The sequence below is a fragment of the Mus caroli genome, unplaced genomic scaffold (genome assembly GCF_978045245.1).
Source record: "Mus caroli unplaced genomic scaffold, Mus_caroli_1 scaffold_3, whole genome shotgun sequence".
Taxonomy (NCBI): Eukaryota; Metazoa; Chordata; class Mammalia; order Rodentia; family Muridae; genus Mus; species Mus caroli.
Window position 1 is genome coordinate 94016097 of NW_028227258.1, and position 22639 is coordinate 94038735.

The following is a 22639-nucleotide window of genomic DNA, read 5'->3' on the forward strand; positions in this document are numbered from 1 at the left end:
AGACATAGGTTTTATGAAATGATACAAGCAGGATCATTCCTGTTGACCCTTCGTGGAGGGAAATTACATATTGTTGTTCAGGAAGCGCATGTGATTTCACCTCCCTCTGCAAGCTAGAAGCAAGTCAGTTCTCCCTCTGAGGAGGGACCATCTTGAAATGCAGGTGGGCGGCAGGGCGAACACTGGAAAGATTAAGCTCTAGAATTCGGTGCCATGACGACTCTTTAATGTGTACAGGAAACCAACTGATGTTAAAATGGAAAAATTGAAAGGAGTTAATTTCAGCTTATATTTACTTAGTAGGCTTCTTTTGTTTGAGAAAGGGTCTCCCTGTGTAGTCCTGGCTGGCTTGGGACTCACAGTGATCCACTTGCCTCTGCATTACAGGTCCACGACACCAAGCCTGACAGCAGTCTTCCTTTTGAAGACAGGATCCTCTGGAAACTTGCTACTATGTGCCTCATCCAGGCGACTGTCTTCTCTGTTGTGGATGCTGGAATGACTTCCTGCTGAATCATGTTCTTTGATTTCTGTGCTCTCAGTTCTCCCTCCACTTTACTAGCCAAAGCTACCACCCACTTCAGTCAGGGCTCAAGGTCTGTAGTCTTTCCTCTCCTACTACTCTACTACTCAGTATGGAGTATGTAGCCCCAACCTGGCTAAAAATTGACAGCAAGCCTCCTGCCTCAGCCTCCTGAATACTGGATAAATAGTGAAAGCTTCCAAAGTGATTTTTTTTTGAGACAAGATTTTACTGTGTATCCCTGACTGCCCTGAATCCTACTATGTATCCTCAAGAGATCTGCCTACCTCCTTTCTGAGTGCTGGGATTAAAGGTGCAGGCTACTGTGTCCAAGTTGACCATTTTTTAAAATCTGAAAATATATTTTTAAGGATATTTAGTATCTTTTTTAAAATTACTTTTATTTTTATTTTTTCCAGTCCAGCTGTTGCCCTGCTCCCTCTCCACCTTCCCACAGTTCCTCATCCCATTCTTCCTATCAATTTTAAAGCTCACCATGGTCCAATAGCTTCCCACTGAACTAAGACACAGCTCTTAGCTGAGCTGCCCTCGGGGTTCTGGGGGATTTGTCGGTAGAAACCATTTCTGCATCATAGCCTGAGCAGGATAAGAATGTGTGCATGCCCCTAAGCAACACTGAGACCCGGCACCCGGACTCTGCCTCAGAAGTGCCAATAATTTAATGTAGCCCAGGCTAGCCTCTGACTCAAAACCCTCTTTCCTCAGCCTCCTGAATGCTGAAGTTTGGTTTATTAGGCCAGCCTGGGCTATGTAGAGATCTTGTTTCAAAAGGAAAGAGAGAGTAGAGAAGAGAGGGAGGGAGGGAGGGCAGGAGAGCACACACACAGCCTTACCCTCTGGGAACAGGTATTACAATTCCTTCTTTCCTTCCTTCTTTCTTTCTTTTTTTTTATGTTTTTCTTCTCTAGAAAGTAAGTCCTGCTATATTTGCTTCCTTTCTGCTGTATCATCAGTGACCAGGGATATGTTTTAATAAGTGTTTTTTTATTTAATTGATACCATTAAGTTATATTGTTTTATTATTCATAGCAAATGTTTAGATGAGCTGGACATGGTAGCCCACACCTGTAATCCCAGCACTTAGAAGGCCAAGGCAGGGAAAATTACCATGAGTTCAAGTCCATCTTGGGCTACATAAAGAGATCAGCCCAGGCTAGGCTACTATGGTGGTTTGAATGTAATTGGCCCTCATAGGTCCATGGGAGTGTCCGGCCTTGTTGGAGTAGGTGTGGTCTTGTTGGAGGAAGTGTGTCACTGTGGGTCTGGGCTTAGAGGTCTCCTATGCTCAGGCTCCACCCAGTATGAAATCAGTTTCCTCCTTGCTGTCTTGGATAAAGAGGTAGAACTCTTTGTAACTCCACCACCATGTCTGTCACACACTGCCATGTTTCCTATAATGAGGATAATGGACTAAACCCCTTAAACTCTAAGCCAGCTCCAATGAAATGTTTTCTTTTATAAGAGTTGCCAGGGTCATGGTGTCTCTTCATATTCATAGAAACCCTAACTAAGACAGCTATAGAGGGAGACAGTCTCAAAAGATCTAACCAAACAACCACATAAATGTTAAGATGAAGCAAAAGGCATTATCATGCTCACTTTTGTATAGAACACTGAGAAGAAAATACCCTACACTGTCCACTGATGATGGAGGGAGAGGCTAAGCTGGGTATAGCATTGCCTCCTTATTAGGTCATAATGGATTGTTTCAATATAACACCATCAGTTGTGTTGTAAGAAAAGACCTTTGCATACAAGGCTTTAATTAGCATTTGTACTGACCTCACCACTTTAGGACAGAATGTCTATGTTAGTGACTATTACCTATCAGTAAGTTGCATCCCATTTTTCTTTATTTTTTATAAACATTTGCATTTTTCTTTGACTTTAGTTTTTATTATACCTTCTCTCTCTGTGTCTCTCTGTCTCTCTCTCTGTCTCTCTCTCTCTGTGTCTCTCTGTCTCTGTCTCTGTCTCTCTCACATACACACACACACACACACACACACACACACACACACACACACCAGAACAGGAGAGGGGTAGAGCCTGGGAGCACTGGAGCTGAGGTTTAGTGTTGGGTTACAGGGCTTATTTCCAAAGTGGGGCTCCTAGACTATTAGCAATGACAGAAAATTGTAGATATTCCAGCCCCAGTTCAGATCTACATATAGTTATTAAAGAGATGGGGCCACAACCAGGTTTTAACAAATGCTTTATGTTCTCTCTTGTTTGTGAATTATTGCAATAGAGAGAATGAAGTCGAGTAGTTGGATGCAAGTATGATGAAATGGGAAGGAGGAGGAGGAAGAGGAGGAGGAGGAGGATCAGGGGGTCTGTTCCCCATGTGATAATAGAGAGAAAGTCAAGAAGTCCTGCCAAGCTGCCAAGAGCACATCTCTAGCAAGACCCACAAGCCTTGCTCCAGTGACAATTTCCCATAGGCAGGCATCAGCTTGCCACAAATCATTAAGCATAAACCCTGAGCTCACCAGACAAGTGTGTGCTTGCCTCACAGGCACCCCCAAGGGACCTGGGCAACAGGCAGAGGTACCGCTGTTCTTGACTGCTCCAAATACAGCTTTATCTGAAAGCTAGACACTGCTCAAGACAGTTCCCCAAGTTTCCCCATCATGGCTGCCTCAAGAATGAACAAAATTATCTGCAGAAGTCAAAGCAAACAGCTGGAGATGGGTCCAGAGATTGAGATCAGCTCCTCTAGAGTCTCCAAATCACCTGCCTAATGTAGGACCACTTCCTTCTCCTCATTCCAAGTCTTCCTTCTTGTAGCATCTTCCACAAGGTTAAAGACTCTACAGAACACAGTCCAAAGCCCTACAAAACCCAGCAGCTTTTAAGCCATTTATGTATCCACCATCATCCCAACAACTGTTTTTTGGTTCTACTTAAGCAAAAACGGACACTTTTTTTTATTAAAGAATGAATTGATGGGGCTAGAGAGATGTCTCAGTCATCCAGACCACTTGTTACTTTTACAGAAGACCCAAGTTTGATTCCCAGCATCCACATTGTAGTTCACAATCATCTGTACCTCCAGTCTCTGACATCCTCTCTTGTCACCTACACCAGACATGAATGTAGTTCACATACATACATGCAGGTGAAACATTTAAACACATGAAATAAAATTCTAAAAAATTAAAATTTCATTTGTGTATTCTGAGAAATATAACTATACTTGCAAATAGTTTGAAGAGCTACAAACACTATAGTTTGAAGAGCTACAAACAATAGTTTGAAGAGCAACAGTAAACCATCTCAGCATCTCTGTAAGAGGGGTCTAACACTGTTTAGGGCTAACACTGTTTTAAAATTTCATTTTTTGTGCATATATGTGGTGTGTGTGTGTGTGTGTGTGTGTGTGGTGTATGTGCATTGATGGTTTAGGTGTGTGTGCATGCAGGAGTCAGAGGAGGAAACTGAGTGTCTGCCTCGATTGCTTTTTTTTTTTTCTTATGGCAGAATCTCTCACTCTAGGTTCTTGGATCTACCTGTCTCTGCTCTTCAACATTGGGCTGACAGATTTCTATGTGGGTTCTGGGAATTGCACTCCAGTTCTTTTGATTTCATAGCAAGCTCTTACCAGCTGAGGCCCCAGGGCCAGTGTTTTATGAGCAAGGTCTAGCAATTCTCTTAGGAACTGTTGAACATTGGGATGCAGCAGACAGGGCCACCCCCACTGGCGTGTTTCTGACTCCCCCCGAGCTGTGTGCTCAGGTACTATTATCCTTCCCTTATGCACTTGAACTGAGGCTCAGACACACTAAGGAAGAAGCCCAGAGTTGCACACTGAATTTAAACTCTCAATCTAAGGGACTCTAAATCCAGCCTCTTGGTGGACGAGCTGTTAATCCAGGAGACCAGCTTCATGGTGGGAGTGGGGTCATTTGTCTTCCCCAGCTGGTGTGCATGCTGTGACAGGTATTTGGATCATTTCAGCTGCTGAAATGTCTCTCTACCTTCCAAATGTGGCCGAGAGATTGTCTTCCATATATGTCATACACATTCCTGTTACATACTGTAAAACACGCCAGCTCTCCAAACAGCCTGAATAACGCAAACAGCACACACAGTGGTGTTCTCAAGAACAGATGTGAACTCGTTAAGAGACTTCGTAGAAAAGCAGCAGCAACTGGTGTTACTGAAGCACATGTAAGAATTGCCGTCTACTAACAAAAATTCTCCTTCGACACTTTTTACTGGAGTGGACCCCTCTTACAGAGATGCTGAGATGGTTTACTGTTGCTCTTCAAGCACATGGAATGTCATACCAAAGGGGAAAGCTGACTCTTCTTTGTCTACAGAAATAAGCGGAAGTGAGCTTGCTGTAAGAAGGCCCACAACGAGCATGCTTAATAACTAGGAACGAGTGGTCTTTCCTTAAAGGGGACTGGAAAAGGAACACGAACCCACTGTGGTTCTAAACGTAGGCTGCAGAGCTAGTTTCTGCTTCCAAACCTCAGTTCCTCCTCTAAGGATGATATATTTCTCCAGGTCACAGCGAGAGAGAAAAAAAATGAGTTACTCATTTACTTTGTAAACAAGGACACTGAGGTGCACACTAACTAAGGAATTTCTCTACAGTCCTAGAATAAGTGAAGGGACCGGAAATGTAGCCCAGACCTGCTGAATACCAACTGGTCTTCCTACATCCTTGGAAAGTCCCTTCTAATCCGCATGCTAGTAGCGAGGAAATTGAAGCATGCTTGAGATAAATGGCCTTGTGAATTCATACCATTGGTATGTGACTGAAAGTCACTGTGTGAGACGTTTAAGAAGCTGTACTTTTAAAATGCCTTGACTTTGCTTACAAATGATCACAGTATACACCTGACAGAGATTTCGGAGCTTTGGGGGATGAGATTCTGCTTTTCTTGCCTACGTGCACATCGAAAGCAGCGTATACACATGTATGCATGCATATGTGTGTGTGTGTGCATATGTATGTGTGTGTGCAGATGCTATTATGCCATGGTGCCCTTGGAAGTCAGTGGACAATCCTTAGGAGCCAGTTCTCTCCTGCCACCTTGTGGGATCCAGGGATCAAATTCAAACCATCAGGCCTGCAAGCAGTCTTTTGGACTCTTCTTTCTATATTAGCTTACTGCAAAATGAACAGAGCTAGGCCCATAAGCTCAGATACTGCCTATGTTGTGACTATGAACTTTTTGCCTGGACATTAGCATTTGTGGTAGGTCAAGCTCAAGAGAGTCCTTTATGGTTTTAGGGTAGCAAGTCAGAGTCAGACTTTGCCCACCCATGAACAGCCAGGCAAGGGAGAAGCCCTTGAATGGAAATGGAAAACCTTGAATGGAAAAAGCCCAGTTGCTAAAAACAAAATCTTTCCAAGGAGTCTTGAGGAAACACTAACAAGTGCATAGGGCACTCATTAGTCAATAAATTAGCTAATAAATTCTTCAGTGACTACCCGGATATATGAATATTTTTTACAAGGCATAGAATGTGTAAGGAATTATAATCCAATTGTAAACCTTTCCACCACCAGCTACTGCACCAAAACCGGCTGGCCTCAGAAGATGAATAGCCCCTGACTTAGCAAAGAGAGAAGGCGACCCCACACCCTGCAACACACCATCGCTCTTTTAAATTCCTGGGCGGACTTCTCTTTTGGCTGCAGCTGATGAATGAGCTTGGTTAAAAGGCTTGGGACAGGAGATAAAATGACCCTCAAGTTTTTTTTTTTTTTTCCTTCTGCCACACCCACTTCTCCTTAGGCAATCAATAAAATCCCACTTCCAAAAGAATGCATCTTAGCCTTTCCTAGATGCCTTGTGCTAGCAAGTATTTAGACCTTCAAAAGTTCTGTTAGTTGATTTCAGATTGGCTACTTAAGAGGCTACAACATCTGGAAGCAGAGTTAGTGAATGATGGAGGTACAATCAGCTTAAGCGCACCTAAGTCTTCCTGCCTAGGCTGGTGAAGGACAGAATTCCCCAGCGTTTTTTCTTTCACATGGTATTTGGAGATAACAGCGACACTTGGAGTCTTCCTCATCTAATTAGCCTCTTACAGCATTATATCGCAGGACTTCTCACAGGCACCCCTCCTAGCCCCACCTTGGGTCTGTGACTCCGGGGGGGAGGGTCGGGGGGGGGGCGCTTACAGTTATCCAGACAAAGGGTTAACGCCGCAGCCTTCCCTGCTCTAGCGGGTGAACATTCACCGGTAGTACTTTCTCCTCTGCAGTCAGCCCTGTACTCCAGCTTCTACAAGGCCACCAGCACTTGCAGAAGCACTGTTTCCTCCCGTCCGCTTTAAACTTGCAGTTCACGAGCTTATATAGCTCAAGAGTCTAAACTTACCCCCTCATGGCGTTGCCTAGAATCTGCTCTCACTTTTCCTGTCCTGGAATGCCTTGGGGGGGGGGGGGGCTCTGTAATCTTACTGCTTCCTCACTGGTGAAGTTAGACGCATCCTGGCTGGCTGCATTACTGCACACATGTCTCTGATAACCTTGCTTTTCCTTCACCTCAAACTTCTGCAAGTAACACCCTATCTGCTGACCCTAAAATTCTCTAGCCGTTCATAAAAGCATTCGCAAGTCGCCTTGGGAACAATCCTGAGAGTTGGGTGCAAGTGAGAGGGGAAGGTTTGGGAACTCACCTGCAGAGCGGCAAGGATCAGACACAGGACTGGGCTGCCTGCAAACTTCCCAGGGGCTCTCTGCAGCCCAGTGTCTTGGCCTTAAAGGGGCAGGGCACTTTTCACCATATAAGGAAGGCAGTTTTGCTTGTCTGCTGCTTGGGCAGAGCAGCCAGTCTCTTGGCCTTTGAGGAGGCTTCTGGGGTCATCTGGAGCCTGTCAGTTCCTGAGGCAGGTTAATTGAACCTTGATAAGACACAAGAATAACGCTTGGCTGCACATTTTAAAGGCCAGGACCTGGGGCTTATCTTCTTACAAGGGGGCTTTCTGGCAACCTGGAAGTTTTCCTGAATGGCAAGAATGTGTTTCTGTTTCAGGATTTCTGGAAATGAGTGGCCCTACTCTCCTCAACCAGGAATCAGACAGACAGCCTTCCCCCTGACAAGCAGGCCCAGGCCCTGGAGAGTGCTGAGGCTTAGGACTTTTGTTTATGGCTTATTACTTCTGTACCAGAGGCAGGAGAGGAAGGCAGAGTGAGGTCCAACCACTTTAGGATCAGTGCATGAAAGACACCAGTGGTAGAGAGAAAGGCTGGAAGCCCCAGGCTCTTACCCTACGTGTAAGAAAACAAAGCCTGTGCCAAAAACAAACAAACAAATAAACACCAAAAAACCCAATCTCCCCCAAACCCATCAATAGCAAAAACAAAACAAAACAAACCCCCAAAACAAACAAACAAAAACCCAACAACCACCAAAAAAGAAACCCAAGAGGAATGAAAATGACCCACAAAAGAGGCAGAACCCTTTTGTGGCATTCAGAATACCCCTCAAGGTTCTGGACCTGAAACCACTGAGCCTTGGATCCATTTCCAGTTCTAGCATCTCCACTGTTAGAAATGCTTTTCTTCTCCGGTAACAAACCAACTGTGTATGCGTCTGTGCCTAATTTCTACTTCTGGGGCATAAGAACCTAGAAATCCCACTGGGTACCCACCAACCCCCACAACTGCCATAACACATCCTAAAAGTGAATAGTATTTATCTTCCGCAACCCCCCTCCCCAACAGATAATTGCACACTGTCCTCCACCAGGGTTGCCAATCACTGCTTCAGCAGCCAGGACCCTGGAGTGTCCCCTCTTGGATTTAGCCTCCAGCTGAAGCTGGCAGCTGCCTTCACCTACCAACAGCATTGGGGGAATGTGTTTCAGCAAGAGAAAACATTTCCTGCTGCTGATATTTAAATGCAAAGCTGTCCTGTTCGTTTGGGGGTGGATTAAAGGCAATTATAAAAGGCTGGAGTCTAAGAAGCAAGTGCAGTTTAATTTAGTCATCACTTGGGTGGTAACATGCTTCTTTTTTTGCAGCCAACTGGCTATGGTCCTTTGAAAATGCTTTTAAGTCTGCCAGGTAGCTCCAGCCAGCACCCACTCTGCACTGCTTAGCTAACTCTTGATGCTGCCTGCATTGGAGATTGGAGATGCTTTAAGAACATAGTTTGCACCTGGTTATATAGTCTCCTGTTACCTTCTTACATGGATTTGTGTTTGTGTGTTTAAGGATAAAGAACACTTTGTTTTCCTCTCTACTCCAGTTACACGTAGCATGGAAGGCATAAGGCTGACTTGCAAAACCCTTGTCAAACTAATTCAACCGAGTAGAAACTGGGGTTTCTGTTGGGTGTCCATAGAGTTAGGTGGATAAAGTGGATCGTTGCCAAATTATTGTGGTTGTTGACAAATAGACATGGTTTTCTTTGCTTTGTTGTCTCTTTGAGCTCAACTTGGATTTCTTTTCCATACCATTAAGTTTTCTTCAAGGGTGGAGATCAAAGAGAGTACTTTTTAAAGGTTTCGTTCTGCTACCTCTTGGATCCAACAATATGATCTCAAGGAAATAACTAATCGGAGGCAACACACGGTGTGAGGGTGCTCCTTATATTGCCGTTTGTGATGAGGAAAATAAAAAATGACTTAGACTCCAAGGTCATCGCGTAATAACACCTCTCATTTGATGTTTGCTCATAATGTGTCACGCATTACTCCAGGGCCTTCCTAGGGACAGCTCAACGCCTCAGGACAAGCCTCTGAGATGTAATGGCTACCATTTCACTCCCTAGGCCATAAAACGGAGGCAGGAAGATTCAGAAACTGATATTTGAATTGGGGTATTGTCTTAGTTATGCTTTCTGTTACTGCAACAAACCACCATGACCAACACACACTGGGAAGGGAAAGAACACTTCCACACCATCGTCCATCACTGAAGGAAGTCAGGACAGGAAGTGAAACAGGGCAGAACACTGGAGGCCATAGAGGAGTGCTGCTTACTGGCTTGTTCTCTATGGCTTGTTCAGCCTAGGGGTGGCCCCACCCACAAGGACCTGGGTCCTCCACCACTGATCACTAGTTTAGAAGATGCTTATAGGCTTGCCTACAGCTTGATATTGTGGAGGCTTCTTCCTCAGTGGAGGTTTCCACCTCTTAGATGACCACAGTTGGTGTCAAGTTGACTACAAGTTGACAAGTTGACATAAATCTAGCCAAGTATAGGTATATTCTTTCTGTATCGAACATCATAATAGGCACTGGAGAGTGACAGATTTCCAATCAGGAAGCACTCTGCCATCATACAGTGGTTAAAAGTAGCAAGAATACTAGGCATGGTGATCAAGTATCCTAGCATGCTAAAGACTGGGACAGGAAGACGGAATGAATTTGAAGCCAACTTCTACTATATAATGAGGCCATCTCAAGAAAACACAAGACAAAAGAAGAACAACCCTCATGACCGAGGAGATAATGCAGTTGGGAGAGTGCTTACCAGGTAAGCATAGCTCCCTGAGCTTAACTCCTTAGCATCTGTGGAAAAAACCGGGATGGTGCTGGAGAGGTGACTAGTAGTTAAGATCACTTACCATTCTTGTAGGGGATCTAGGATTTTTTCCCAGCAGCCACCTGGTGGCTCATTACCATCAGTAACTCCAATTACAGGAAACCTAACACCCTCTTCCAATCTTCAAGGACACTAGGCACACATGAGGTGCATATACATACACACAGGCAAAACATTCACACACACACACACACACACACACACACACACACACACATCATCCTGGCATGGTAGCATGTCAGCAATTTTATCGCTGGGAAAGTGATACACTTTTCCAAATCTCAATTAAAATGAATTTTTGTTTGTTTGTTTGTATTTGAGAGAAGGTCTCTCTCTATGTAGCCTTGTTATGTAAACCAGACTGGTCTTGAGTTGACGGAGATCTGCCTGCCTCTGCCTCCCTAGAACTAGGATCAAAGGCTGCTCTACAGAGAGAGTTCTAGAATAGGTGGAGCTATACAGAGAATCTCTGTCTCAGAAACACACTCTGTTCCCACCCCCCAGAGAAAAAAAAGAAAATCAACCAACCACCACCACCAATAGAAAAACCAAAAGCCGGGCTGGAGAGATGGCTCAGAGGTTAAGAGCACTGACTGCTCTTCCAGAGGTCCCGAGTCTAATTCCCAGCAACCACATGGTGGCTCACAACCATCTGTAAAGGAATCTGACTCCCTCTTCTGGTATGTTTATACTTACCTAAAACAAATAAATCTTAAAAAAAAAAAAAAAAGAAAAACCAAAAGCCAAAAACCAAAACAAAAACCAACCAACCAAACAAAAGAACCAAACCAAACCAAAGCAAACCAAACCAAACCTTCTTCTTCTTGCTTTTAGGTCCTGGCCTTGTCTCTGCACTGAATGTGATATGCTAGGGCTATGTTACAGAGAAACAAGAGTGTCTCTTGGTGGTGCTTGTTATGACTAAGACGTGAAATGCTCTTCACAAGCCCTAGGGTTTGAGCACTTAGTCCCTACCTGGTGGAATCATTTGGGGTATTTGTGGAACCTTTAGGCGTTGGGTCCTAGCTGGAGGACTTGAATCCTTGGGCCTTTAGGGTTATAGCCTGACTCTCTTGGTCCCAGATTACTTCCTGATCTATATTAGGGCAGGATAGGGAGACAGAGAAAATGAAGGTTACGTTGGAAGGGAAAGGAGTCTCTTACTCTAGAGTCTAGTTGAAGTCTTTCCCTGAGTGAAAGCAGATAATTCAAACCAAGCCCAAGGAAGGCTGGAGGAAAAACTACAGCAGTAGAGGAGCTAAAGTGGACCAGCGAAGTCTCTCAGGGCTCTCCCCTGGTCAGGTGACTACAGGTCACCAGGGGAATGCTGAAAGCTGGAGAAGTCTTCCACAAGAATGAGCCTCCTAAGTGGCTTTCCAATATCAGCCAGTCACCTTGAGATCATACACATACAAATAAGTGGATGTGTTTATTTAATATGTATATACACACACATTACACACACACGTGTGTGTAGTGTGTGTGTGTGTGTGTGTGTGTGTGTGTGTAAGAAAGAAAAGTAGGTCATGGATTTAAAAGAGAGAGGATAGGAGGTCAAAATAATGTAATTATATTTAAAGTTAAAAAAAGGGATGAGATAAATTAATATCTGCTTCAAAGGTTGCCCACACAGAGATCATATGCCCTTTTACATAGAGATATTTTCAAATAATAATATTAAAAGAGCAACGATGTTTAAGACCTGAGATCATATGATATTGGAATATGAATTTACTCCTTTCCCAAATGTGAGCCTGCAATCTTTTGGGAATCTTGTAAACAAGACCATAAACTGTGTTTACAGTAAAAGCATATCAGCTCAGGTACAATCCTCGGGGACCAGAGTTATACTTCTCACTTGTATTCAGAGTACATACGGAACCACCCTATAATCTCATCTAATTTCCTTAGCAACCCTTGGAGACGTAACTTCAGAAACCGACCAAACTGTGAGTGTTAACTGTGACTCACTTGAAAACACCCATGCTTGGGTGTGTGCTCCCATTTTCCTAAGTGCCTCCCTATTGACCTAGCACTTAAATTTATATTAAAATCACTTCTGAATAAACTCCAAATTGCTTCAAACTGTTGTTCTAAAGTTATTTTCTGTGGCAAAGAACCTTGCTTGTGCCAATGGCTCTTGACACACTGGCCTCTGTTCAGTGTCATGTAATAAATAGCCGACACCAGAGTCTGACTTCCGGGGTGCTTTTCTTGCTCGGATGAACCCTCCCTCCCTAAACCACGAATCAATGCAAATATTTTACCTGTTTAGTTGCTATGATGACTAAAGTTGTGTTTTAAGTTTTAATTATTGTGGTTAAGAGATCTATACAACTACAGTGCCTCTAAATTATAAGCCCTACTTGCCTAAGGACAGATAAACCTTTAAACCCCACTTACCCAAGGATAGACAACTTCCTGGAATGCTGGGCGATTCTTCACGTAAGATAACAAGCCGTGTGCTTTCACTTCTGTTTGCAAGGTTGGTTGCCCCAACTGCACAGAAAGTGATCAGGTGTAAGTGGGAGGTAGGTAGGTAGGCAAGAAGTACGTCAGGATGCATGCTTACCACCAATTGGATGACAGCAGGAAGTACATTGCCTTGTGGGTTTTGCCTTTTTAAACACCAGAGTAAAGCAACTTGTTGCCATTCTCTGGGAATCCTGTGTACCTGACCAGTGTCTACATCCTCACCAGCAATTAGTAGAATCTTGCTTCAGATTTGGCTAAAAAATTCTGGCAGTGTTCTTATTCTCACCTGGTGGGATTAACATTGCTTCTGTCAGTTACAAGCAAAGAAACCATCACAGGAGATTGACTGTAACATTATTGGGGGTGGCCTTCTGCTAACACCACCACTCAGAGTAATTAGAAGATGGGGTGGGGGGAAACCAATGTGACTGTAGATAAATGAGTAAACAGATTAAGGTTTTCCTGTTTAAAAGGTAATAATGTTAATTGTAATTTACTTAATAGAAATAGGTTGGCTTAACTTGTTTATTATTCTAATATGCTTATTGACTGGGTATGTATCACTGTGGTGTTAGAAGTGTTGGGTATATTCCCTGGGAAGCATCTGGCACCCATGGGAGCCAGCCGCAAAGAGAAACTTTGCTGCAGATAGCAGAGCTATGTGCACTGGACTATCCAAGTTGTTTGGAGTCCAGATGGTGACATCATGTGCTACACAACTGTGGGGTTTGGTGTTTGCCCTGCTGGATTTTGGCCTTGCTTTGGTCAACTTTTCCTTGCTATGCTCCATTTATCTTCTTTGGAATGTTTACTTCTCTGTCATTGCATTTTGGAAGTATGTGACTCCTTTCTTTCATTGTATTGTATTGTATTTTACAGGAGCTCACAGTTAAGAAGTTGTCTTGAATTGAATGTGGCTATAACTGTGAGAGGTTATTGGGACTTTTCAAGTTGAACTTAATGTACTTTAACTTATGAGATGGCCATAAGCATACAAAGGCCAGTAGTGGGATTTTATAATTTGAGGTCCACTGTCTCCCACAGACTCATGTGTTTGAATGCCTAGGCCCTAGCTGGCAGTGATGTTTTGGGAGGTTAGGTATATGGCCTAACTTGAATACGTGGGGCATTTTAGGAGGTGTCTTAGGGAGGCATCTATCCTAATCTCACTTCTGGCATGAAAGCCCTCTCTAATTCCTCTCTCTCTAATTTCTGATCTGAAGGGACATGGGGAAGTCATAGCACATGTTCTCCCTATCATGAAGTCACCGCATCTTCTCCACCACAATGGGATGTACTCCATCCAACGGTGAGGCACATAAATCCTTCCCCATTTAAGTTGCTTCTGCTAGCTATATTGTTACAGTCATGAGAAAATTAACCAGCACAATCATAGCATAGTTTGTTATATATACACCAAAAAATAAAACAATAAGCGTAATAAAAATAAAGGAAGCATCAATGTGAGTCAGGTACTAATAAATCTTTTGATGGATACATAGCTTTTAGATCTTGTGGTAAGATGAATTTGTAACATATTTTATGTATGAATTTATTTATTCATTTTTTAAAAAACAAGATCTCACTATGTAGCTCTGGGTCTTCTGGAACTTTACTCAGTCGTCCAAACTGGCCTTGAACTCACAGATACCCACTTCTCTCTGCCTCCTAAGTACTGGGATTAAAGGAGTAATGTGTATTGTTGTTTTATGTTTATATTTAATATTATGCTAAAGGATATCATAGTAGTTTGGCCTTAATGCGCATTTACACTTTTTGTTTTTTACTAAAAAAAAGGATTTTGGAAGGCCAGCTGCTGTTTCTTTTGGTAGCTTTTAATTCCTTTGGTTCAGAGTTTGACTTATTTTTTGATAACCGGGTCAGATGGAGCTATCAAGGCAATGTTAACCTAAGCTCCTTCTCCTGTTTCTAGAACCTTGTCAGTTGCCACTTCCTTTAGACCAAAGTAAAAAAAAAAATGCAAAATTAGCAATCTCAAACTCTGGCCAAGAAACACCTACTAAATAGGTGCCAATATCATTTGACATTTTTTTTTCTTCAAGCAATTTTGGAAGCTTCAGTTGTATTTCTGTAAAGGTTTGCACCTGGGCAGTGGCGCAGGGCTTTTTTTTTTTTTTTTTTTTGGTTTTTCGAGACAGGATTTCTCTGTGTAGCCCTGGCTGTCCTGGCACTCACTTTGTAGACCAGGCTGGCCTTGAACTCAGAAATCCACCTGCCTCTGCCTCGGCACAGGGCTTTTATGAGGAGTGCTATTAACAGGACTTTCTGGAGCTGAGCAGAGAGAAGCTACAGGGAGCCCTGTTTTATAGTACAGTAAGGTTAGCCATTTACTGTCCCTATAAGCTATTTCACTTGCAATAAAGGTCAATGGGCCTTTTTAGGGAGGGGAGCTAGACCCCTGTCTCAAACTGCCATCTGCAGCAGTCTGGAAAGAGATAGGTTGTTTATTTACCAGGGAGAGAGGTTTCCTCTGACCAGCTGATGGCAAAGGTTAGCAGAATTCACTGACTTCAGTGCACAATCCCTAAGTCTTACAGCAGCTTGACCTTGACTGCAAAGCTAAGAAGGCACAGCAAACGATAGACATGGTTGTTATCTTGATTTGTGAACTCTGCCCACAAAGGTAACATTTCTATACCTGGAACTCTCTCTCTGTCTAGATTTTCAGAAAGCTGATGTTCCAAACACCTGTGCCTTGAAGACAGTGGAGAAGCCCCGTACAGCACAGATGAGTGGCTCCATTCACAATTACTTTCTCATTCTGCTGGAATTAGGGGACCCCACCATGATTCCCAGCTTATTTGGCAGAGGGAACTGAACCCAAGGCCTCAGGATGCCAGCTCAGTTGTAAAGTCTGTTAGCTTTTTTTAAAAAAAGTTTTACTTTATTTTTAATTATGTGCTTATGTGGTTATGTGCACGTAAGTGAAGGTGCCAGAGGAAGCCTGGGGCAGCAGATACCCCTGGAGCTGTAACTGCAGGCAGCCATAAACCACCTGACATAGATGCTTGGAACTGAGTTTGGGTCTTCTCTGAGTAGTATATGCTTTTAACCACTAAGCCATCTCTTTGGCCCTCTCACACCCTTTGATTATTTAAGAATGAGATAATACTGAGTGGGCACTTGTCTAAACAACCTACTACTACTACTACTACTACTACTACTACTACTACTACTACTACTATTAAATAAAAACCGAACAATAGCAGCTTCTGTATGCCTGCAATGGTGCGCTGGCAATTGTAAGGCAGGCTTTATCATCCTGACTAGTGTACCACTGCTGATCAAAGCCGGGTGGGAATTTTATAACATTTGGTAAGTATATTAGGAATAAATAATTTAAAATTAAAAAAAAATGTGCTCAATGCAAACAGCAATCTTGTTCACGGCAATAGGAATGAAGGCAGTTCCTGTCATGTCACTGGGCTCTCACAGAGTTACATGCATGGAATGACCTATAATAACATTTGACAATATGTTAACTATCAATCTATCAACTGCCATCTGAATTGAATCCCATTTCAATTTTATTGAAGGCAAAGATTTAGCAGCCACTTGACTTGCACAGGAATGTGGTACCTGGACATCAAGGTCATTCATTTTGTTGCTATCCTTTCCAACCTTTAAATTAATATTATTTCAGATTATCTTTACTTTTATTTCCGGCTTGGATCTCAGGGTACTTTGTGCACCAGTACAGATCACCATCACAAGATGCTGGAAGAACTCTGTTGGGAAAGGATGCTGGGATGGGCTTTCTCACATAGAACATTTCATATGAGATATGGACTTTAACTTATTTAAAACTCTATGTGTTTATGGATCTTTGAAAGTTCCTACTAATGGATGCCCAGACTAATTATACCCCCAAAGAGGACACTGCTCTAGGGAAGAGGGGTCAAGAGTCAGGAGGTGGAGCCATTGGGTTAGGAGCTCCTCCTAAGGCTGGGCTGGCTTCCTTTCCTGGCTCCTATCTATTTCCCCTCCCACACCCACTTTTCTCTCTCTTGCTCCTTGGATGCCAATAACTGAGACAATGACAATGAAAACTGGAAGCAGGATGGGTTGTAGCTGTGGAGAAGAGCTCCCAACGAATTCCTAACTCAGTCCTTTTTGGATTCTAGACTTTTCCTGACACTCTAGGCCTTAGACCTTTCCAGAAATTCTTGGCCTATCTTTTCCTGTCCTTACTTCTGCCTCTCACTAACTCACAGAAAAAAAAGGCTCACGAGTCAAGATTTGGAATACATACGATGTCATTTTACTTATTTGTCTCTCTCTCTCTCTCTCTAATTAACTTTACATCTTGATCACAGCCCCCTGCCTCCTCTCTTTCTCAGTCCTCTTATAAATCCTTCCCTCCATTGCCCCCTCCCTTCTCCTTAGAGAAGGGGAGCCCCTCACCCCCAGGTATCACCCCACCCTGGGGCATCTAGTCCCAACAGGACTAGGCACATCCTCTCCCACTGAGGCGCAACTAGGTGGTCCAGGTAGCGGGAAGGGGATCCAACCTCAGGGAACAGAGACCAAGGCAGCTTCTATTCCACTTGTTAGAGGACTCGCATGAAGACCATGCTGTACTTTTGCTACAAATGTGTCTAGGTCTAGCTCCTGCATGCTCCCTGGGGCTCTGTGAGCCCCCATGGTCCTAGGTTAGTTGACTCTGTGGGCCTTCTTGTGTCTAGTCAACCAGTGACTGCCCCAACTTAAGACCCAACCCATGTGAGATAGCCAACTCCTGACACTATTAATGATACTCTGCTATGCTTAAAGACAGGAACCCGGCATAAATGTCTCCTGAGAGGCTACATCTTGTAGCAGAAAGAGGCAGATGCAGAGACCCACAGTCAAACATCAGGAAGAGCCTGGGGAAATCTTGTGGAATAGTGAGGTATAAAAGTGAGCAAGTCAGAGAGGTCAAGGAGCCACTTTAAATCAATGAGAAAACTATGCTGACTCTACCACAAAGACCTGGGCCAATGATATAAACAGGCAGTTCCCAAAGGAAGAGTTTCCAATAGGTCAATCCTGTAGAAAATGTCAAAAATCACTCTGAGATCATGGAGATGTCATTTAAGACAAATAACATTTGGGCAAGCAAATTAGAAAAATCACCATTTAGTGGTGGTTGGCTGGAGGATAAAGGGTTCAGTGAATATAAGGAGAGATTAGATAACACACATAAGAGTCTTAGGGCATGCAGACTTGAGCTGGCAACCCCGCACTGCAGAAATCTTCAGATGAAGAAAACACAGTGTGCAAGGAAGACACAGCCTCAGACCTCATCACAGTGTGAGCTTCAGTCCAGGTTCAAGTACATTTGAAATGCCTCCTTCCTAGTCTATTGTACTGGTTCTCTTGGCTTCGATTTTTGTTTGTTTGTTTGTTTGTTTGTTTGTTTCTCTGTGTGTCGTCCTGGCTGTCCTGGAACTCACTCTGTAGACCAGGCTGGCCTCGAACTCAGAAATCCACCTGCCTCTGCCTCCCAAGTGCTGGGATTAAAGGCATGCGCCACCACTACCCGGCTTTGGCGTCAATTCTCAATCAGTTTAAACGAGTGGCTTGTGTGCCAGTAGGCTGACTGACTTCCCCCAATGAGCTGTTTGTTTATCTGAGAGGAGAAATGTGGTGTGATGGATATGATCCATCTTTTAGGGTTCACATGTGAAACTAGGGGTAATTTTTCTGCCAAAGACAGGGTTCAAGATAGGCCTAGCATATGTACAGTGGAGAAGAATGGAACTGAATTAAAAGTCCAGTCGGATATGAAATAAACTCTCACACCATGTAATGAGATGGTATATATTTCATCCATCCATCCATCCATCCATCCATCCATCCATCCATCCATCCATCCATCCATTTATTTGTTGGTTTGTTTATATCTGGAGACAGTCTTACTATGTAGCTTTGGCTGTCTTGGAATTTGCTATGACTTCCAGTTGCTGGCATTAAACATATGCAACACAATGAGGACCTAAAATGTTCTTGAAGGAGACAAATGATGTGGAAATAGGTTCATGTTGAGGAGAGAGAATTGCAAAAGAGACTATGCAATTTACTTTCACATTTTTAACATGCTCACAAAGAAAGAAATGTTACGTAGAACATAGTGGTAGGGATAGTTGGGTGAAGGAATAATTGGTTATTTTAATTGTCTAGTCCTTCTGAAATTGTTTCTTTCTAAATGAATTACAATGAACATTTGAAAGCATTTAACAAGAAAAAAGACCCCCAAGATTCAGGACTTGTTTGGCTTTAAGATTAAAGGATATAAAAGTTGAGCCTAATTCTTGGCGGTCCCTGAGCAGAGAGCAAGCACAGTGCAGGCTTGCCATGATGATAAGATAAGTAAGTGATGTAAGCAGGGGAGAAGGACATAGCCACCCATCTCTTCTTTAGCTCTCCACTTTTCTCTGAGAATGTTCAAGCCTCGGCTGTAGTTAATGAATCTGTGTGGCCTAGGGAAGAGAGTATGGGATTCAGCCATGTAGAACCCAAATTTGGTTTTCTAGTTTTCTTAATGAAGCTATAAGCCACTGGAGCTACAGTAAGATAGAGATAATAACAGGTTATTTGCTTCTTCATATGGTTGTATGATTTGCAAACATGCACACTGTATGAATCTCCCCCATCTATCTATGTATCTATGTATCTATGTATCTATCTATGTATCTATCTATGTATCTATCTATGTATCTATCTATGTATCTATCTATCTATCTATCTACAAAAATTTATATATTACAAATGCCAAAAGTATGTATGCATATGTATATATATATACATAGATACATGTGTGTATATATACACATATACGTGTATATATAGATATGCACATATGTATATGCATATATAAATACACACACATATATGTATACACGGGTGTGTGCTTGGCCCATAGTGAGTGGCATTGTTGGGAAGGGTGGCTTTGTTGGAGGAGGTGTGTCACTGTGTGGGTGGGCTTTGAGACCCTTCTCCTAGATGCTTGGATGGCAGTCTTCTCCTGGTTCCCCTTGGAACAAGATGTAGAACTCTCAGCTCCTTCTCTAGCTACCATGCTTCCTACCTTGATTATAATGGACTAAACCTCTGAACTTTTAAGCCAGCCCCAATTAAATGTTGTCTTTTGTAAGGGATGCTTTGGTCATGGTTTCTCTTCACAGCAATGGAAACCCTGACTAAGACAAAGCCTAAACCCTTGATTTGGCCTTGGCTCAATCTCAATGAAATTGAAGATCACTGGACTTCTTGGGAAAGTCTGGGAGTCTGAATGACCTGAGAGCTTTGAGAAGTGTTCACCATGAGTCTTTTCCACAGGTAAGCAAGAAAAGATTAAAGAATATGGATTTCTGGTGACAACAGGAGCCCCATAAACAAGAAATGTTGCTGAATAGACGAGCCATGGAAACAAAGGTCTTATTTACATTCAAACAGTTGCTACAGCATTTTGGAATATAATAAATCATAGCTCTTTTTTAAATGTTCACCGAGGCATCTTTAAGATATTAAAATTTAAACAATAAATGTGGACATTAAGACCAAAGTCTGTGATTGCCTCCAAAGTCATAAACTATATTATGCAGGAAATTGTATTTGTTTTCTTGACTAAACAAAACTGTATTTGGGGCTGGAGAGATGGTTGAGTGTTTAGGAGCACTGGCTGCTCTTCCAGAGGACCTGGGATTAATTCCCAGCACCTACAGGGCAGCTCTCTAATTCCCAGCACCCACAGGGCAGCTCTCTAATTCCCAGCACCCACAGGGCAGCTCTCAACTGTCTGATACTCTTGTTCCAAGGGATCTGACATTCTCACTCAGACATGCATGCAGGCAAAATACTGATGTACATAAAATAAAAATAAATACATTTTAAAAAGTCATTGTATTTGTTTCTCTGCATTCTGGAGGGTTAGCCTACCCCATGGTTGTTGCTCTGCCCATCTACCTCAAATGTTCTCACAATGGTATTGTACCCAATACTATTGCCTTTGAATACAGTTTTTAGTGCTTTGATCATGGCATGGGACTATGCAAAAGACTATTTATTCACATGGTCAAGGGATGTGGGCTTGAGAGTACTCTAGCTTCTTGTCCTGAAGTCACTCTGTCAGTTACTGCTGGGGTTTTTTGTTTGTTTTGTTTGTTTGTTTTTTTTTTTGTTTTGTTTTGTTTTGTTTTTTTTGAGAAAGGGTTTCTCTGTATAGCCCTGGCTGTCCTGGAACTCACTTTGTAGACCAGGTTGGCCTCGAACTCAGAAATCCACCTGCCTCTGCCTCCTGAGTGCTGGGATTAAAGGCGTACGCCACCACACCCGTGGCTCTGCTGTATTTTCTTAACTTCCACATTTATGGCTGGCAACTATCTTTTCATTGGAATGTATTACTGGCGCTATGATTTGACCATGCCCACTCCAAAACTCATGCTAAAACTTAATCCCCATTATGAGATACTAAAAAAGAGGATCAGAAGGAATCTCGGAGGGATGATAAGAGCTCCGCTCTTAGCCGATTAATGGATTAATAGGTCAATAGGTTGTTTCCAAAGAGAGTCTTATAAAAACATTAGTGAGCCTAGGGCACTCACAAACTCCTTCCACGCCCCCTCAAGACTCCGCCAACAAGAAAACCATCACCAGATGTGGCCTCTTGACCCCGGACCAGAACTGTGAGGCAAAAATCATCTATTCTCTGTAGGTTACCCAATCAGTAAGTTACACTGTGTTATTAGGAACAGAAATGGACTAAGAGAGCATCATTAAACATTTCAAATGATTTTTGTGTAAAGACACAGACTAGCGGATAAAAAGGTTTACCATCCTGTCTATATTCTATCTACTGCCATGACTCCAGGTAACGGCCACTTAAAATTGTTGGTTCTGAGATAGACATCCAGCTATGACGTAAGTCGTCTTTGATCAGTCAGTCATTGGCACTGAAGTGAAATTTACTAGGTGATGCTTTCTGTGTCTTGCCACATCAGTTGACAAGGTCTTGACTTGTCAGGGGTGTACTGGGAATTTTTATAGCAACATCTCTGCCACCAGCTTTGTGGGGCCAGGAGGTGGGCATGGGGGGGGGTGTCGGTGGCATCTTTTACCTGTTGCTCTTGCTATGTTGGTGGCTAGTGTGGGAGTAATGGGGTACAGCTCTGGAGTCGACAGAATTGGCAGCAACGCTTCCTAACGTCCTCCGGAGTTCCTTCTGACTGGTTGTGGGGTGGGGTTGGGTAGGGGGGTCCTTCTGATTTGCCATCAGCTCTGCTGAGGTGCACTCTGAGCTTCCTCAGCTGGCGGCTCCTCCTTGCTCTTCTGGCAGCCCAGCCTCAGCTTGTTTTAATCACCTCATTTCCTGTGCTGAAGAGCTTTGCCCTTTGTGCTTAAAATAGAGCGATTCCTGTCCTCTGTAACAGAACCATCATCCACAGGACAGAGAAGAGAGCTGGCAACATCTGGTCCCTGCTTTGGCCGTGAAGATAGTGACTTGGGAGGAGCAGGGGGCTCTTGGGTGGTACAGTTTTTCCTGTACCTTTCTGTGCTCCCAAAATAGAGGCTATTTGTCAGCTGCCACTTTGCTCGCGGTACTTCAAGTGTTTGTTTTGACAGACATCTGACTTCTTTTAATTATTTTGCCTTCATGCCCTATATTGAGTTGAGTTCCCACAGGTTCTAATTCAATCTTGGTTGAAAATAAATTTTATTTACAATTTTATTTTATTTTTTTAGGTTTCCGGGGCCGGAGAGACAGCTCAATAGTTAAGAACACTGACTGCTCTTCTGGAGGAGTTCAGTTCCCAGCCCCCACTGCTGACAATCTCTTGCAACTCCAGCTCCAAGGGTTTCTGAAGCTATGTGCTCCACAGGTACCTGCACTCATGTGATACACACAGACATAGTCTCTCTCTCTCTCTCTCATAAAAATAAAATACATCTGAAAAATTAGTTTTGACTCATTGAAAAAGTAATTCTTCTAGCTCAAGCATACTCCAAAATAGTCTTAACTCGGTGACCAGAAAGCTGTACACCTAAGTGGGCTTGGCCGCGTCTCTGTTGTTTCTATCAAAATATGAAGTTAGCTTTGC

The 22639-nt window shown here is 43.1% G+C and overlaps 1 protein-coding gene across 2 annotated transcripts in view; it reads right to left on the reverse strand.

Moving 5' to 3' along the window:
• Schip1 (schwannomin interacting protein 1) overlaps nucleotides 1-22639 on the reverse strand; it is a 609573-nt gene that overhangs the window by 146864 nt on the left and 440070 nt on the right. Inside the window, exon 1 of one of the 2 annotated variants that reach the window (XM_021157273.3) lies at nucleotides 7190-7217. The exons of the other annotated variant lie outside the window; for it this stretch is intronic. The gene's annotated coding sequence lies outside the window, so the exon portion shown is untranslated. Of the gene's footprint in view, nucleotides 1-7189; nucleotides 7218-22639 lie in introns of those variants that run through there. 2 annotated transcript variants of the gene reach the window in all.